The 19,915-nt window shown below is 45.3% G+C and overlaps 1 long non-coding RNA gene across 1 annotated transcript in view; it reads right to left on the minus strand.

Annotated features, from left to right (window-relative positions):
* The window catches only part of LOC122455896, an 80,406-nt gene extending 61,400 nt beyond the window's left edge, over nucleotides 1–19,006 (minus strand). The window contains exon 1 of the long non-coding RNA XR_006274404.1: nucleotides 18,881–19,006. This is a non-coding gene — a long non-coding RNA (uncharacterized LOC122455896). The remainder of the gene's footprint in view (nucleotides 1–18,880) is intronic.
* Between the last annotated feature and the right edge of the window lie 909 nt (nucleotides 19,007–19,915).

Here is a 19,915-nt window from a genome sequence, read left to right on the forward strand (position 1 = left end):
TCCAAAACAGCACATTTTTAGTCAGCCCTCACACACACAGTAGAAACAGTCCCTGGCCCAGAGATCTTACAATCTAAATAGGCAACACAAAGGGTGAGAGAATGTTAGTGGGTGACTTGATTAATCTAAATAGTCTCACAGGGAACAAAATATTTAATAATGGGCTCTTCAGTCTAGCAGAGAAAGGTAAAATCCATGATCCAGTTGCTGGAAGCTGATATTAGACAAATTCAGCCTGGAAATAAGGTGTAAATTTTTAACAGTGAAGGTAATTAGCCACTGGAAGAATTTACTAAGGAATTATTAGGAATCTAATAATAGGCTCTAGGAATTGTTTTGGGGAAGTTCTCTGGTTTGTGTTATACAAGAAATTAGCCTAGGTGATCCCATTGGTCCCTCCTGGCTTTGGATTCTAGGAGCTCTCTTTATTCTACAGGTGGGGAACTGAGGCAAAGAGCCATACCCAAAGTCACACAGCAAGTGTGTCACAGAGCTGGGAATCAGACCCAGATCTCCTCAGTCCCAAGTGCCTTAAGCACAAGGCCAGCCTTCCTCTCATTATAGCAGAGTTTTAAATCTCGTTTCTAAAACTGACTTGTAGCCATGACGAGTGGCGGAGAGGTATGATGGGTTATTTGTGCCACTTCCTCCTCACTCCATCAAGGAGGTACCGATCACCCGCAGCAGCACCCTCTGCAACCCTAATCCCAGTTTAGTGCAAAGGGGAGTCCCTGAGAAAGGCAGAGGGCTGGAGAGCAAGCCCACCCTGCACTCAGCCCACAGCAGCAACTCCTATCCCACAGGGCTGGGCCCGGCTCCTCTCTGCAGGCATTGCAACCTGGCACACAGAATCACAGTGCCACTCAGTGGCCACCGCTCCTTTGTGAATGTGGGGCTGCCAGGCCAAATTCCAGTGAGAAGCACTGCAACCCAGCACATGGGGTCACACCAGCACTCAGGTGTGGGGGTTCACGGCAAATTACTCCTTTCCCCACTCCCAGCAGCCCTATGGTTAACCACTGTGGGCTGGTTGCCTCCCAGTCCCTCTATCAGCTCAGCCACTGGCCATGTCAGTATAAATATTCAAAACCTGGCCTGCCTTGTTAATGGTGAGAACCTTGCTGCATTGTGCACAGAATGGGAGAAGAGCAGCCACGATGAGGTAATGCCAACAAAGCATCGTACGTACCTCTATAAAGATTTTTCATCTTCATTTCAGCCTCTCCTTGGAAAACTGAGTGAGCCTCAAGAGACAAGCCTCCCAGCCCAGGTTCACAGTGTGGTGTTAGCAGAGCTTGCAATAGTGAGCTGAGAGCAGCTGTGCAGACACTGCTCTCACATTGCAGCTTGGCATTCAAGCCCACCCCTCCCCTTCAGCGACAACACCTACATGGCTCTTTTTAGTGTGCCAGCATGAGTTCCAGCAGCACAAATCTGGGGACGTAGTCTGGGAGGCTCTCTCCCTGGTGCAGTGTAGACATGCCGGTGTTTGGAACTTTATCCAAAATTGTTCAGTCATGACATTAGGATGGAAACTGAGTGCTCATGCAATTACTCTCTGCTGTTGGCTGGATTAGAAGTAGAAAAGGATTATCTGTCCTTGGGAAAGCTACAACTGGTCAAAGAGAGGTTGTGAAAGTAATTGGAGTTATAGAAAGACTCCGTGTGTGGAAGAGTTGGTAGCGGTCAGAGAGGAGACAAACAGAGGTGGAGACGAGAGAGGAAAATGCAATGTATGGTACAGACGGGAAATCAGGTGCTCCCTTTTAACACTTCCTAATACAAGAACAAGGGTACTGTAACCGTGCAGGGCTTCTCCCCTCCTTGCCCTAACCCCCAGCTATCAGTCAAGTATGTGCAGCCACACCCAGGCTTTTTCAAGCAGGCTTTTTCAAGCTTATTCTCGTAAAACAAACCTAATCCCCATTTTTTTTCAGTATTATCTTCTTTCCATTACACACACTAAAAAAAAGTTTGTTTTAGTCAAAAATAAGAGACATTTTACAAAGCTGTTTCTCTAGCTATATACAAATATCAGGACAAGAAAGCCATTTCCTAGGAAAGTCAGAAACTAGAAAATTGTGTACCTCCTGGGATGTGGCCCTTTGTTGTATGAGACTTGCAAATCTGTCTAAAATCTCCAAACACCTTGGGTTCATGTTTTTCTCTGCTAGCATCTATCTTATTCACTTCCTTCACCAACTGGCAAGTCAACCTGAGCAGAACCCCAGATCATAGGTATGCCAGGATTTAATTAGCAAGTCAGAGACCAATGAAGCGGGGGTGGGGAGGAGAAGTAGTAGTAAAGAAGAAAGATGAAAGAGAAGGACCGCCAGGAAGAGAAGGAAAGGGTGGGGGGGGGAGACAAAAATAGTCCCTGTTCTCAACTGTGTTAGGATTACTTTAGTTTTGCACCAGTGCAACTCCACTGAAATCAACACTGGAACCCACTTATACAAGTCTCCTTCGAACAACATTTTTGCAGCCATATTTTTGTACATTCAAAACCCTGAATTCATGCACACAAATTGTAGTGGTGCAAGCCAACTGCATAGTAAGATGCCATTCGTGCAAACCAATCAGGTAGCTATATGTCAAACTACATAATTTTCATTTGCAGATGTTGAGATTTTGAGAACACAAGCCATATTTCAAAAGGGTCTTAAGATGATTCCCATAGTTTCACATTCATTTTTTTGAAGATATAACATTTTGCATCAAGACAAAGTTTGTGTCAAAGGCATACTATTCTACAGAAGTATTTGCTAGGAAACATTGTAGTTGTTGAGAAATACTACTCTTCACTCGCTGCACTTGATCTGGTTTATTACTGATTTCCTACATGAGAACTAGAAGAACTAAAAGTAAGAAGGGTCTAGTTTATAAAATCTACAGACATTTCATCCCCGCTGTCAAGGATAGAAAAATCCTGGCTTCAATGCAGCAGAAAAACAACTCACTGAAGCAGAAGGTTCCATCTCAGTGGAATTCAGCTGATTATAGGCTTGAATAACCCTTGTAATAACAGCAAGTTGTATGGCAAGTAGAGGATAGGCCAGGCAAATACCACCTTGACCTCTGCTAACTGGAATCCGATAACCAATTATCCATCCTTTTCTGCACATCTGGTGTAGTCACTTGGGGAGGAGGGCAGGCCAGTGCTGATGAGGCATGTCTTAGCAAAGTTTGACCACAAAACCTGGGACACTGTCTTGATGGGGGAAAAAATAATCCAAATTGAAAACAGAGGTGACATGGCTGAAATAATGTTATAGCAAAAACATGGCTCTTAAGCTGTCTACTAACTCCAAGATAAGTGAAGTGCCTGACAGACAAATAGGAGTTGAGAAGATTGCTTGATCTGTGGTACATTTAGAGGAAAAATTGAAACCATTGTTTAACAGAATTCAGACATTGAGCACTCATGTGGAAAAAAAATCAGATCATTCCATCATCACATGATCTTCTCCCCCATTCTACACACTGGTCATAGATTATATGCTGCAGAAATAAGAGATGTCTGTGTCTTAAACCAAGAGAATCCTTGCAAAAAGATGATGAACGTTAAAAAGTTGACAAGACACAATTAATGGTAGCATAACGAATTAAAGTTGGTCCCCTTAACACACTTCCCGCTCCATTATAGTATATATGAAAGCTGCTGCTTAACATTCATTTTCATTGGGTTTATTGAAGTTATACTTTCGTGGGCACTGGAAATCATTCTAAACCCCAAATGAGCAATAGAAGGGGGAAACATATTAATGCCCTAAATTTTCAAGTGTTGGCAAATGTCAGGTGCTTTGGGTTTTTGGGGTCCCCAATTTGAGACGTCAGTATATTAGGTTTGGTATCCAAATGTAGTAGACACTTTTGCAGATTTACACCCAACTGATTTACCCAAGGTCTGAGGGCAAGTGATTTGTGGAGGTGGAAAGAGAACCAGGCCTCAACCGCTATTCATATGCCCTTTCTGCTGGAGCTAGCTGCCCCTAATCACAAACAAAGGCTTCAGTCTCCTGAGCTTTCAGATAAACACAGCATACGGATGGAAAGCCATAACTGGACAGAGTCCTCCCTACTTACATGTAGTTTTGTAGGAGATTTCCCCCTTAAATGACTACATCTTTTTGTTGCCACATCAACTGGTCAACGTCTGATGCTGTTCGCCAGAAAAATAAGATGGTGAGTCAATTGGGACGTTCTATTCAGTAGAAATTTCCTCAGGGCAATAACCTAGCACTGGGGTGGGCAAACTATGGCCCGGGGGCTGCATCCAGCCCTTCAGACATTTTAATCTGGCCCTCAAGCTCCAGCAGCTCCCAGAAGCAGCGGCATGTCACCCCACCCCCCCGCCTTCTATGTGTAGGGGCAGCCAGGGGGCGCTGCACACTGCCCCTGCAGCTCCTATTGGCTGGCAATAGTGGCCAATGGGAGCTGCAGGGGCAGCACCTGCAAACAGGGCAGCACACAGAGCCTCCTGGCTGCACCTCTACATAGGAGCTGGAGGGGGGACATGCTGCTGCTTCCGGTAGCTGCTTGAGGTAAATGCCGCCTGGAGCCTGCACCCCTGATCCCCTCCTATGCCCCAACTTCCTGCCCCAGCCCTGATCCCCCTCCCACCATCCAAACCATTCGGTCCCAGCCTGGAGCACTCTCCTGCACCCCCAACCCCTCATCCCCATCCCCATCCCAGAACCCACACTCCCAGCCAAAGCCCTCACCCCCTTCCACATCCGAACCCCCAATTTTGTGAGCATTCATGACCCACCATAAAATTTCCATACCCAGATGTGACCCTCGGGCCAAAATGTTTGCCCACCCCTGACCTAGCAGCAAAACCTTGAAATTGAACCGTGGGGAATCTTACAGCAAAAATACTCAATTATCTTTTTTCAGAAACCCTTCACCTGATGGAATTGCACCAGACATGCATATGAGATCCTTTGCTCCTTCCCTTCCCCATCTCCTTTAGCCATCAGCTGGAGAAATTGGACCAGTACTCTTATAAAGCAGGATGAACCCGCATCTCCAGCATAACAGCTGAATTAGTACCTCTGCATACATGAAACACTGATGTCTGAAGACCACAGTGACTAAAACTGAGGAATTAGATTAGATTAACAGAATAAGATTAATGGACCGATATTATGGATGGTAATTTTAGACTAGCCATTTTCCTTTAATTTGATTCCAGGAGAGACGATCATAATAAGAAATTCCAAAGCCCAAGGTTACATCTGTTTGAAATAGTTGACTTGAGCTGGTTGAAAATAATCAAAAAGTGATGACATTTTTCATTTTTTTTAATTGCAACATATGCAAAAATTAAACAATTTTTATTTCAATAAAAACATTATTTTTGAGCTGCTACGGAGCTCATCAAAATATTTTGAATTTCAACAACAACTAAAGTTAATAAAATTTCATTTTATTTTTTCAACTACCTCTACAATTGAGTGTAAAAATCCCTGACTTTAGTCTTGAAAAAGCCAGTTCAAAATCATTTCTCCCAGCATCAGAGTGAGAAAAACAGACCTTAAAACTCTCCAAAAATGTCAGTTGTTATACCTTTAGCTTTTACCATAGCATAGAGCCTGCCACAGCAGAGTCCATGTTCTTCCCAAAAGCTTAAACATCTAGGGTCTTCCAAAAGCCAGCCCAAAGGCAAGAACTTTGCTGTTTAGCAGCTGCCTGACGGCTAACGGAAATGGAAGTTATGCCAGGCACTCTAGGCCAGGGACTGAGAGATTCATTTGGGAAACCTGATAGAGAGCTCATGGGAGGTTTTTTTAAAAATATTTAAGGTCCACAGCCAGTATGGATCATTTTTCTGGCATGTTTCAGGTAATTAGCCCTGTAAGTTACAGTACAACACTGTTTTAATGAACCCTGGTTAACCAACTCTCCTGCTTAAATAAAGCCTGTAAGTGCCACTCTAAGGAGTACTTTATTTTGACTGAGCTTGGGCAGAGCCCCAAGTGGGACCTGCAGTAAAGACAAAAGGATTCTGCAGGGTTCCTTTTTCTTGGCTCACAGTGCAGACTTTTGGCCTCTGCATCCTCATCTCTTATCACAGTGAAGCTGCTGACAAGTGTCTGTGCTCTGGATTCTCATCCTCCCAAGATCAGGGAAGATCCTGCCAGCTACCAATGGAGAAAGTTGCACTCTATGTCCCACTCCCCACAAGACCAGGGCACAATAATGACCAGCCAGCTTTCAAGAGGAAGCATTTGTTGCAGCGTGGACCCTTTAATGGCATCAGCCGTCATAACTGTTTTGGGTCCCCTACAATGGGTGGAGCCATGGATTTTCTTCACTTTTACTTCTCCTTCTTAGGCGTCCCCCAATGCTGTCAGAAACGCTGCACTGTATTTGCCTTTCCTTACTGCAAGGGTCTGTGAACAGCAGTCAAATATCAGTACTACATAGAACATTTTACCCAATAATAGGTATCCAAAAGTGGGCTGATTCCCAGTGGGGTGTGGTGATAAAATATGGAACAAAACCACTTTGAAGATGCTTAAGTATTTGCTCTCATATTTTCCTAGGATTTTCCCAACTTTTTTCTAATTTCCTGTTGATAAGCCCAACATAAACATCTCTGCTAAGTAATTAATAACAGCTATGAAATGCCCAGACTTTTTTTTTAATGGCTAGCCAGAAGAGGAAGTTCATATTGGAACTGGATATTTCTTGCTTCCAAACCAGCTGCTAGAAGTGAGTAGCAATCACGTATTTGCAGCCCCATACAGTTCTAATTTAAGCATCATCCTAACTGCTGCTAATCTTCTCTGTTTGGCTAAGATAACAATCATGAAAAGGCTATGCTTGGCTTCCTTAGTTAAATATTTCAGTTCCCAGTCACTCTGAAAATATAGTAATTTTCAATGGAGTTGTAGCACAGCCACAATTACACTAATGTTCTGTTTATCATACAAACAGAGCCCCTAAGATCTGCAGTTGAGAAGGGAATATTTTTGTTCCCCTCACAGTGGAGATGGCTAGCATATCATTATGAAAGTTATGGCTGTTAACAGATATTCGCCCTATTAATCTCTAGCTAAAAATACTTTAAAAATGCATATGCCCTAAATAATTCGGTAAAAATCCCTCCAGCTCTTGGAGAAGGAGTTTCAGCCATGTTATTTATTTTTTAATTCAGATTGGATGAGGATAGCTAATACAAGTTTGTGAGTATAAACATTCCCTTGCCATCCTATTCAGCATGATGCTTTATTAGTGTAACATTAACTCTGGGAAAAGAAAGAAAAAGACAGTTACCTAATTGAAACTAGGAAACGAGATGCATAAAAAGTGAAATTACACATTATGCTAAGCATGCTACTTTTAACCATGGTTCTGGGATATTTTGTTGGTTTCCTTTTTATACTGTGATGTATGATTCACTATCAGATTTAATTAAGTGGCCTTATTGCAAAGCAATCTGGGACTTTTAAAAAAACCTACGTATGGTTTAAATTTAGCACATAATTCTTATTTCTAGAAACCTGATATGTACAGTTTTTACTTCCACAGAAAGCTGTTAATTTTGTTGGTATGTTGAGGTATGAGAGCCAAAAACAAAATCCTGTAACAAAGCAGACGTTGCAGTCAGGCATGGGCACTTTTAGACAATAACAGATGAAAAGTGCCATAGTGCACAATATATGTACTTAACAAGAGGGCTTTGCCAAGAGATCAGTCTTGAGAGATCTATGCAAATCCTTACTAAAACACAATTGGGGCTATACGACAAACTGCATGTGTATGATAGGAAGGATCCAAAACTCAGTCCTACTCCACTTAAAGTGAATGGCAAACTCCTCACTGACGTCAATGGGAATGAAATTGGAAGTCTTAAAAGAACCCTTTATTCTCTTTTGAAATATGTGGATAATAGGATATAAAACCAGGCAGATATCACAGGCAGGCAGTCAATTATCAGCCATACCGCATGGCAAGACCTAAGGAAGCCCCCAACTTGTGGAGCTCATCAAAAAGCCAGATGTTACAGATGGAAAGAGTTTTCTACACCTTGCCATCTGTGTCTTGTTAATGCCTTTTAAAAAGCAACAAACAGAAGGATTGTGATGGAAGAGAAATAACATCTAACTTTGTTTAAAATTATGTAAAAACTGACATGGAAAGAACAGCTACCTGCCTTCTATATATGGAAAGAATGGATCTCTATTATGTTTCAATATGCTAACAGTTTATCAGAATGTTAACAGAACTATATCAAAGGATTTTTCATATTTGTATTGTTATGATGTACAGTAAGGGCTATGCCTCTACACTGGCAAGGGAATGGCTTAGATAATCTAACTCATCTTCTCATCTTTAACTTCTGAAGTTGTAAAATAATAGGTTAAATTCATCTCTGGGGTAATTGTATTGACTTCAACTGAGTTACACCAGGCATCATGGTCCTGTGGATAGTGCCCTGGACTGGGGCTGGAGAGACCGAACCTCTATTCCTGGATCTGACACCAACCTGCTGTCTTACCTTCAGCAAGTTACTGCCCCTCTGTGCCTGTTTCTCCTCCCAGCCTTTGTCTTTTCCATTTAGACTGTAGTCTTTTGTCTGCCCCAGGCACAATGGAGTCCCAGTCTCAGCTGGGATCTCTAGGCGTTACTTGTTATAAAAAACAAATGTCATTAAGTCCAACCAATAAGCTCTGTCCTACTGCACTAGAATGTCTGCCTTGAACATTCTGGGGCATGACTATCCACTCTGTCACACTGGTTCTGGGCTGGTGTCGCTCCACAGCAGAACTTTTTACCCTGGTTTGAAATGAGTTCTGCCAGGGAGTAGGGTGACAAGATGTCCCGATTTTATAGGGACAGTCCCGATGTTTGGGTCTTTTTCTGAATTAGTCTCCTATCACTCCCACCCTGTCCCGATTTTTCACACCTGCTGTCTGGTCACCCTACCAGGGAGGGACACCAGCACACAAAGCCCCAGCATAACAGAGCAGACACACATGCCTTTTATTTTCTCTTCAATTGGGCAGAGAACCAGACTAGACTCTGTAGGAACTATTTGTAATAAATAGGCTCAGAGATTTGCATCTCCTCATTTTGTTCAGCATTACAGGCAATGTTACAAAAGATACATGATATTTCACCTTGCTGGGGACCATGCATATATCTTTTTGATACTGCACTGACATACAGGGAATGCAGGTGACTTCACTACAGCAGTTAGAAAACTGACTGGAAACTTTATGCCAATGAAAAACTTTGAAACTGAAATAAATATCTTTGGGCAATGCAGACAACAGCAAGGGGAATCACTGGACTCATATCATAGCAGCCACATGTGAATGTAATGATACAGAGAAAGGAATAGAAATTAAAAATCATATTGAGTTGCTCCTCACGTTTACAGCCCTGGGAACTGAGGGAGGCAACATGAAGCAAGCAAAGGGTTTTAAAAGGAGTTGTGCTGTGCCAGTGAACAGAATGCATTAGCTTAACCCTCTAAAGACAGATTTATTTTCAGATGTGTGTTCCTAAGTGCCACACCAATTTACACTGAAATCGTGATGGTACCTATCAGTATCATCCACCGAGAAAAGGGCGGCTTTCAGGGTCAAGGGATACCAGGTACATACTGTGCAAAATTCCATTGTTTTCCAAAGGCTTCAGCGTAGCAGCCGTGTTAGTCTGTATTCACAAAAAGAAGAGGAGGACTTCTGGCACCTTAGAGACTAACAAATTTATTTGAGCATAAGCTTTCGTGAGCTACAGCTCACTTCATCGGATGCATTCAGTGGAAAATACAGTAGGGAGATTTATATACACAGAGAACATGAAACAATGGGTATTACCATACACACTGTAACAAGAGTGATCACTTAAGGTGAGCTATTACCAGCAGGAGAGCGGGGGAGGAGGGGAAATCTTTTGTAGTGATAATCAAGGTGGGCCATTTCCAGCTGTAAACAAGAACGTCTGAGGAACAGTGGGGGGGGGAGGATAAACATGGGGAAATAGTTTTACTTTGTGTAATGACTCATCCATTCCCAGTCTCTATTCAAACCTAAGTTAATTGTATCCAGTTTGCAAATTAATTCCAATTCGGCAGTCTCTCGTTGGAGTCTGTTTTTGAAGTTTTTTTGTTGAAGTATTGCCACTTGTAGGTCTGTAATCAAGAGACCAGAGAGATTGAAGTGTTCTCCAACTGGTTTTTGAATGTTATAATTCTTGACGTCTGATTTGTGTCCATTTATTCTTTTACGTAGAGACTGTCCAGTTTGACCAATGTACATGGCAGAGGGGCATTGCTGGCACATGATGGCATATATCACATTGGTAGATGCGCAGGTGAACGAGCCTCTGATAGTGTGGCTAATGTGATTAGGCCCTATGATGGTGTCCCCTGAATAGATATGTGGACAGAGTTGGCAACGCGCTTTGTTGCAAGGATAGGTTCCTGGGTTAGTGGTTCTGTTGTGTGGTGTGTTGTTGCTGGTGAGTATTTGCTTCAGGTTGGGGGGCTGTCTGTAAGCAAGGACTGGCCTGTCTCCCAACCTCTGTGAGAGTGATGGGTCGTCCTTCAGGATAGGTTGTAGATCCTTGATGATGAGTTGGAGAGGGTTTAGTTGGGGGCTGAAGGTGATGGCTAGTGGCGTTCTGTTATTTTCTTTGTTGGGCCTGTCCTGTGGCAGGTGACTTCTGGGTACTCTTCTGGCTCTGTCAATCTGTTTCTTCACTTCAGTAGTTGGGTACTGTAGTTGTAAGAATGCTTGATAGAGATCTTGTAGGTGTTTGTCTCTGTCTGAGGGTTTGGAGCAAATGCGGTTGTATCGTAGAGCTTGGCTATAGACAATGGATCATGTGGTGTGGTCTGGATAAAAGCTGGAGGCATGTAGGTAGGAATGGTCAGTAGGTTTCCGGTATAGGGTGGTGTTTATGTGACCATCACTTATTAGCACTGTAGTGTCCAGGAAGTAGATCTCTTGTGTGGACTGGTCCAGGCTGAGGTTGATGGTGGGATGGAAATTGTTGAAATCATGGTGGAATTCCTCAAGGGCTTCTTTTCCATGGGTCCAGATTATGAAGATGTCATCAATGTAGCGCAAGTAGAGTAGGGGCATTAGGGGACGAGAGCTGAGGAAACGTTGTTCTAAGTCAACCATAAAAATGTTGGCATATTATGGGGCCATGTGGGTACCCATAGCAGTGCCGCTGATTTGAAGGTATACATTGTCCCCGAATGTGAAATAGTTATGGGTGAGGACAAAGTCACAAAGTTCAGCCACCAGGTTTGCCGTAACATTATCGGGGATACTGTTCCTGACGGCTTGTAGTCCATCTTTGTGTGGAATGTTGGTGTAGAGGACTTCTACATCCATAGTGGCCAGGATGGTGTTTTCAGGAAGATCACCGTTGGATTGTAGTTTCCTCAGGAAGTCAGTGGTGTCTCGAAGATAGGTAGGAGTGCTGGTAGCATAGGACCTGAGGAGGGAGTCTACATAACCAGACAATCATGAAACCAAAGTAGTTGAGAGATGAACAGAACATGAACCAGGCTCTCAAAGAAAACATTTGATGAGAATAAAATCCATTCATAGACTAAGAGAAATGGTCGATCATGAATATTCAGAGAGTGCTATTGTGTACTGTCCATCTTATCAACTATTTAAAATCACCAGGGCCAAAATCATCCCTGATATAACTATACTGAAGTCAAGGATCATGTTAATGGGCATATACAAGGGATGAATCTGGCTTCCAGTTAATGCAACCCTAACCCATTAAAATCACAGTGGGCTTGGGTGCCAGCATGGATTTGCTAATTGACAGAGCATACAGAGAGATACAGCATCAAATACGATTATAGAAAACAACCAAAGAATCTCCATAAGGGTCAGAGAAAGTGATGTCACTTGGGGAAAGTTTGAAAGCCTGCTGACAGCCAGCTGCTAACATACCTGTGACAGGGAGCTAAGTCTGGACTCTATACATTCTGTTAAGAACAGGGGCAAGAACTCCAACTGATTATACATGACGGGAGGAATGTGATCAGAATGAGGAAATGAAAGCCATCCTGAGAAGGATGATGGGAGAGCAGAAATAAGACAGCAGCCCTAACTGTAGCATGCCTTGCTGCGACTGAAGAAGGAGCAACTACCTCAACAGGACAGCTGCAGACCTGGCTTGCAGCATCAATAGTTCTAAGAGCAGCTGCTTCAGATACCACTAAATAGGGTGCACCACTCAGACTACCTAATACTCTGATGTTCCCTAGCCAAAACAGGACTGGAAGAGGGTCCCAGAGGCTTACACTGGTCATTTTTCATTTTTCACTGGAAGCGGGTGTAGCTCAGGGGACAAGATACCCAGAACTACTCTTTTCTGATTAACAGAGGCAGATTTACAGTGAAACAGAGTACCTGGCATGGGGCCCCCCAATGACAGGAGCACCCCCACAACTCCAGCCCACACCCCGAGCCCCTTGTCCTTACTCCTGCACCCCCCTCACACACCCCCAGCACCCTGCCCTCCCTGACTCCTGCACCCCCCCAAATCCTCCCCCCTATCCTGAGCACCAAACGGGAGCTCCTGCACACACACACACACACACACACACACACACACCATATTCCCACCTCCACCCTTCTGCCCCAGGTAAGTGCTCTGCACCCCAACCTCCTGCCTCAACCCTGAGCCCCCTCCTGCATCCTAACTCTGGGCCAGACCCTGCACCATAACTCCTGCACCGTAATTCCCTCCCAGACCCTGCACTCCCAGCCCTGACTCCTGCACTCCCTCACACACCCCCAGCACCCTGCCCTTCCTGACTCCTGCACCCCTCTCACATTCTCCCTGCCCTCCTGACTCCTGCAACTGCCCACACCCCCAGCCCCGCACACTCCCAGCCCCTATCCTCCCCCACACACATCCCCACCTGCACCCCTTGCACAAAACGGGAGCTACCCCAGGTAAGCGCTCCACATCCCAACCCCCCTGTCCCAGCCCTGAGCCCCCTTCCACACCCTAACTCCTGGCCAGATCATTAAGTGGTCTACTGAGACCCTCAGCGATTTTCAAGTGGTCTGTGGAAAAATAAGTTAGGGTATGTCTACACTACGAAATTAGGTCGAATTTATAGAAGTCAGTTTTGTAGAAAGCGTTTTTATACAGTCGAGTGTGTGTGTCCCCACACAAATGCTCTAAGTGCATGTAGTCAGCAGACTGTGTCCACAGTACCGAGGCAACAGTCGACTTCCAGAGCTTTGCACTGTGGGTAGCTATCCCACAGTTCCCGCAGTCTCCACCGCCCATTTGAATTCTGGGTAGAAATCCCAGTGCCTGATGGGGCTAAAACATTGTCGTGGGTGGTTCTGGGTAATATCGTCAGGCCCCCGTTCCCTCCCTCCCTCCGTAAAAGCAAGGGCAGACAATAGTTTTGTGCCTTTTTTCTTGAATTACCTGTGCAGACGCCATACCACGGCAAGCATGTTCAGCTAACAGTCACCGTATGTCTCCTGGGTGCTGGCGGACATGGTACTGCATTGCTACACAGCAGCAGTTTATTGCCTTTTGGCAGCAGACAATGCAGTATGACTGGTAGCCGTCATCGACGTAGTCCTGGGTGCTCTTTTAAACGGGCGCCTGGGCAAACATGGGAGTGACTCAGCCAGGTCATTTCCCTTGTTTTGTCTCATGGCGATTGAGTCCTACCAGCAGTGCACTGTCTTTTAATCTGCAGCTAGCAGAAGACGATGGCTAATAGTCATACTGCACTGTCTTCTGCTGAGCACCCAGGAGGTGACAATGGCTAGCGGTCGTACTGCACAGTCTGCTGCCAGCATGATCTATAAAGATAGATGAAGTGGCTCAAAACAAGAAATAGACCAGATTTGTTTTGTATTCATTTTCTCCTCCCTCCCTCTGTGAAATCGACAGCCTGCTAAACCCAGTTTTGAGTTCTGTCCTTGAGGTTTTGAGTTCTATCCTTGAGGCAGCCATTCAGTTTCTCGCAAAGCCACCCCCTTTGTTGATTTTAATTCCCTGTAAGCCAACCCTGTAAGCCATGTTGTCAGTCGCCCCTCCCTCCGTCAGGGCAACAGCAGACAATTGTTCCGCGCCTTTTTTCTGTGCAGACGCCATACCATGGCAAGCATGGAGCCCGCTCAGATCATTTTGGCAATTAGGAGCACATTAAACACCACACGCATTATCCAGCAGTATATGCAGCACCAGAACCTGGCAAAGCGAAACCGGGCGAGTAGGCGACATCAGCGCGGTGACAAGAGTGATGAGGACATGGACATAGACTTCTTTCAAAGCACAGGCCCTGCCAATGTGGGCATCATGGTGCTAATGGGGCAGGTTCATGCGGTGGAACACCGATTCTGGGCTCGGGAAACAAGCACAGACTGGTGGGACCGCATAGTGTTGCAGGTCTGGGACGATTCCCAGTGGCTGCGAAACTTTCGCATGCGTAAAGGCACTTTCATGGAACTTTGTGACTTGCTTTCCCCTGCCCTGAGGCGCAAGAATACCAAAATGAGAGCAGCCCTCACAGTTGAGAAGCGAGTGGCAATAGCCCTGTGCAAGCTTGCAACATCAGACAGCTACCAGTCAGTCGGGAATCAATTTGGAGTGGGCAAATCTACTGTGGGGGCTGCTGTGATGCAAGTAGCCAATGCAATCAAAGATCTGCTGATATCAAGGGTAGTGACCCTGAGAAATGTGCAGGTCATAGTGGATGGCTTTGCTGCAATGGGATTCCCTAACTGTGGTGAGGCCATAGAAGGAACCCATATTCCTATCTTGGCACCGGAGCACCAAGCCAGCGAGTACATAAACCGAAATGGGTACTTTTCAATAGTGCTGCAAGCACTGGTGGATCACAAGGGACGTTTCACCAACACCAACGTGGGATGGCCGGGAAAGGTACATGACGCTCGCATCTTCAGGAACTCTGGTCTGTTTCAAAAGCTGCAGGAAGGGACTTTCTTCCCAGACCAGAAAATAACCGTTGGGGATGTTGAAATGCCTATAGTTATCCTTGGGGACCCAGCCTACCCCTTAATGCCATGGCTCATGAAGCCATACATAGGCAGCCTGGAGAGTAGTCAGGAGCTGTTCAACTACAGGCTGAGCAAGTACAGAATGGTGCTAGAATGTGCATTTGGACATTTAAAAGCGCGCTGGCGCAGTTTACTGACTCGGTTAGACCTCAGCAAAACCAATATTCCCACTGTTATTACTGCTTGCTCTGCGCTCCACAATATCTGTAAGAGTAAGGGGGAAGACGTTTATGGCAGGGTGGGAGGTTGAGGCAAATCGCCTGGCTGCTGGTTATGCACAGCCAGATACCAGCGCGGTTAGAAGAGCACAAGAGGGTGCGGTGCACATCAGAGAAGTTTTGAAAACCAGTTTCATGACTGGCCAGGCTACGGTGTGAAAGTTCTGTTTGTTTTTCCTTGATGAAATCCCCCACCCCTTGGTTCACTCTATTTCCCTGTAAGCTAACCACCCTCCCCACCTCCCTTCGATCACCACTTGCAGAGGCAATAAAGTCATTGTTGCTTCACATTCATGCATTCTTTATTAATTCATCACACAAATAGGGGGATAATTACCAAGGTATCCCAGAAAGGGTGGTGGAGGAGGGAAGGACAAGGCCACACAGCACTTTAAAAGTTTAAAACTTATTGAATGCCAGCCTTCTGTTACTTGGGCAATCCACTGGGGTGAAGCGGCTGGGTGGCCGGAGGCCCCCCCACGGCGTTCTTGGGCATCTGGGTGAGGAGGCTATGGAACTTGGGGAGGAGGGCGGTTGGTTACAAAGGGGCTGTAGCAGCGGTCTGAGCTCCTGCTGCCTTTCCTGCAGCTCAACCATACCCTGGAGCATACTAGTTTGATCCTCCAGCAGCCTCAGCATTGTATCCTGCCTCCTCTCATTATGCTGCTGCCACCTTTCAGCTTCAGGCCTCTCTTCAGCCCGCCACCTCTCCTCCCGGTCATTTTGTGCTTTCCTGCACTCTGACATTGTCTGCCTCCATGCATTCATCTGTGCTCTGGCAGTGTGAGAGGACAGCATGAGCTCAGAGAACATTTCATCGCGAGTGCATTTTTTTGCCTTCTAATCTTCGCTAGCCTCTGGGAAGGAGAAGATCCTGTGATCCTTGAAACACATGCAGCTGGTGGAGAAAAAAAAAAGGGACAGTGGTATTTAAAAAGACACATTTTTATAGAACAAGGGGTACTCTTTCTTTCATGGTAAACCTTGCTTTTAACATTACATACATAGCACATGTGCTTTCGTTAGAAGATCACATTTTGCCTCCACCCACCGCGTGGCTAACAGCCGGGAACATTTCTGTTCAGCCATAGGCAAACAGCCCAGCAGGAACGGGAACCTCTGAATGTCCCCTTAAGAAAAGCACCCTATTTCAACCAGGTGACCATGAATGATATCACTCTCCTGAGAATAATACAGAGAGATAAAGAACGGATGTTGTTTGAATGCCAGCAAACATACACTGCAATGCTTTGTTCTACAATGATTCCCAAGTACGTGCCACTGGCCTGGAGTGGTAGAGTGTCCTACCATGGGTGGATGAAATAAGGCTGCCCTCGCCAGAAACCTTTTGCAAAGGCTTTGGGAGTATATCCAGGAGAGCCATGAATGCCAGGGCAGATTAATCATTAAACATGCTGGCTTTTAAACCTTGTATAGTGTTTTAAAAGGTACACTCACCAGAGGTCCTTCTCCACCTGGTGGGTCCGGGAGGCAGCCTTGGATGGGTTCAGAGGGTACTGGCTCCAGGTCCAGGGTGAGAAACAGTTCCTGGCTGTCGGGAAAACCGGTTTCTCCGCTTGTTTGCTGCAGCCTCCTCATCATCGTCTTCCTCGTCCCCAAAACCTGCTTCTGTGTTGCCTCCATCTCCATTGAAGGAGTCAAACAACACGGCTGGGGTAGTGGTGGCTGAACCCCCTAAAATGGCATGCAGCTCATCATAGAAGCAGCATGTTTGGGGCTCTGACCCGGAGCGGCCATTCGCCTCTCTAGTTTTCTGGTAGGCTTGCCTCAGCTTCTTAAGTTTCACGCGGCACTGCTTCGGGTCCCTGTTATGGCCTCTGTCCCTTCATGCCCTGGGAGATTTTCACAAATGTTTTGACATTTCGAAAACTGGAACGGAGTTCTGATAGCATGGATTCCTCTCCCCATACAGCGATCAGATCCCGTACCTCCCATTCGGTCCATGCTGGAGCTCTTTTGCGATTCTGGGACTCCATCATGGTCACCTCTGCTGATGAGCTCTGCAGCTTGCCACACTGGCCAAACAGGAAATTGAAATTCAAAAGTTCGCGGGCCTTTTCGTGTCTACCTGGTCAGTGCATCTGAGTTGAGAGTGCTGTCCAGAGCGGTCACAATTGAGCACTCTGGGATAGCTCCCGGAGGCCAATACCATCTAATTGTGTCCACAGTACCCCAAATTCGATGCAGCAAAACCGATTTCAGCGCTAATCCCCTTGTTGGGGGTGGAGTAAGGAAATCGATTTTAAGAGCCCTTATGTCGAAAAAAGGGCTTCGTCATGTGGACAGGTGCAGGGTTACATCGATTTAATGCTGCTAAATTTGACCTCAACGCCTAGTGTAGACCAGGGCTAAGACTACAAAAACAATCAAGGTACCTCACTTTATTTTCATTTACTTCCTATTACTTATAGGAGAAAGATGAAGAAAAAAAGAATGAAAAATGGGGGTGGGGGGAGATAAGAGAGAATGTTCTTTTTCTTGGCTGGGTCCCAAGGCGGGACCCCAAAAATGAAGATGAGCACAGGGCCCCACTAACGCTAAATCTCCCACTTCTGATCAGCGTGGTGCATGCTGCATATCATGCCCTGTAGGTGCAGATGCAGACTGTTGGATTACAAAGGCTGCTATCTCCAACTGGTTGGGGGTCCTTCTGCTGGAATTCACCTATGAGTAAGGAGGCTAGTCAGCCAACTCATGGTAGATTTCTTTCTATCCTCACGCTGGCTAGTTGTCATGAGGAGGATACTTCCAACTCCTCCTGGCTTTTGCCATGGAAAGGGAAACCCCACATAGAGCAAGAACACTGATTTCTCAGGCAACAACAGGGCTCTTTGAGAGTAAGGAAATAAGAGCACCCCTTGCACTTGGCTCAGAGGAGTCTTCTTTTGACACCCCCACCCCAGTTAGTAGGTGTTAGAATCCTGCACAAAGCTGCTACCTAAACTCCGCTGTCTCATTGTAGCAGCTGCAGTTTGTTACTTCCTCCAGGATATAAGGCAGGTGGAAACTATTCTCTGGGCAGAAGGAAGCAGGTCAGCAACAGAAGGTCTCTGCAGGGAAAGCCCTATGAACATCTAAGCTTAGGGAGAATGCTTAGACTGAGGTTTCTGTTGGGCATTGTTATTCCAACTCCCAACAAGGTTAAACCCAGAGATGGGGGGGGGTTGGACTATAAAAGGGCCGTATATACTCTGTTCACAGCAGGATGGGATTTCCATCTTCTCACTGATCAATGTTCATTGTAGCAAAAGGGGACAGTGAATCAGAGTTCATTTATCATTCACCATCTGGTCTTGAGCTAATTAAAATAATCCCTTTTATGTCAATAGTCAGCCCTGCAAAATACTCCTCTCCCATTCCACACCATCTGGCTGCAGTATACCCAGACTTATTGTAAGGTACAAGCAAGTCCGATTTAAATGGACATGACCAATTCTAGATGGCAAAGACACAGAACATATGAAAAACCCAGACTAAGAACCAGACCTTTCAGCATAACCCATGTCCCTGGAAAAAAAAATGTTTGTGCCCACTCCCTCCATTTCCCTCAATAATTTCCATATCCAAAAAGTGTGCCTATGCATAGCTTACCATCTCATCCAAGTGACAGAAGGCTCTTCTCTGTGCTCAGAAGATTCACTAACTGCATACCGGTTTGTGACAGAGTACTAGTAGCCTAGAGCTGACCCAACACTCTGATCACTGAGGTACTATTTGTTCCCCTCAGGTGTGGACTTAATTGGGTGATGGGTGCTCAATGACTTAATTAAGCAGGACGGTGATGAGCTAATGAGAACAAATCAGCCCATCAGTTGGGAATAGTTAAAGAAGAGGAAGGAAGCACAAGAGGCAGACGCTGGTAAAGGCTGCAGGATCTCAGAAGGAGGAGATTTTTCTTTCTCCTTCCCCAGAGAGTGGGCTCAGGTGAATGTTTCTATCCACTTGTATGTTGCTGCACATGGCTGTGTTGATGAACTGGTTGAGGGAACCTCATAAAGAACACTCTGGTGCATATAAACCTGGAAAGCATCCATCCTGCTTCTTGTGGTCCAAAGGGTGGGGGAGATAACCTTGTTACACACCAGAATGGTGCATGCTGCTTTATTCACAAATAAAAACTTGGAAGCTGGATGTCACCAGCTACAATTTACTCTTGCAACTTGTTCTATCAGTGGGCTGTTATCCATATTTTTCATTGGATGACCCAATGATTTAACAGGTTTCAGAGTAGCAGCTGTGTTAGTCTATATTCGCAAAAAAGAAAAGGAGTACTTGTGGCACCTTAGAGACTAACAAATTTATCTGAGCATAAGCTTATGCTCAAATAAATTTGTTAGTCTCTAAGATGCCACAAGTACTCCTTTTCTTTTTTCCAATGATTTAACTAGCATTTCTTTTCAGAGGAGTCTTTCGAGATGAAAAAACAAAGGTGTTGCAGGATACACCATAGATCATAAATTATAGTGACAACATCTTTATCTAGGAGAACCATTCAGACAGGGCCACATCCTTAGGGCCGGAGTTCCCCACTCCATTATACCAGTTTTATGGGAGTGTAACTTCACTGAAGTCAGTCTTAAATCAGCATCAAACCCATATAACTGAGTTGAAAATCTGGCCCTTGGA

Source organism: Dermochelys coriacea, chromosome 9 (assembly GCF_009764565.3).
Source record: "Dermochelys coriacea isolate rDerCor1 chromosome 9, rDerCor1.pri.v4, whole genome shotgun sequence".
Taxonomy (NCBI): domain Eukaryota; kingdom Metazoa; phylum Chordata; order Testudines; family Dermochelyidae; genus Dermochelys; species Dermochelys coriacea.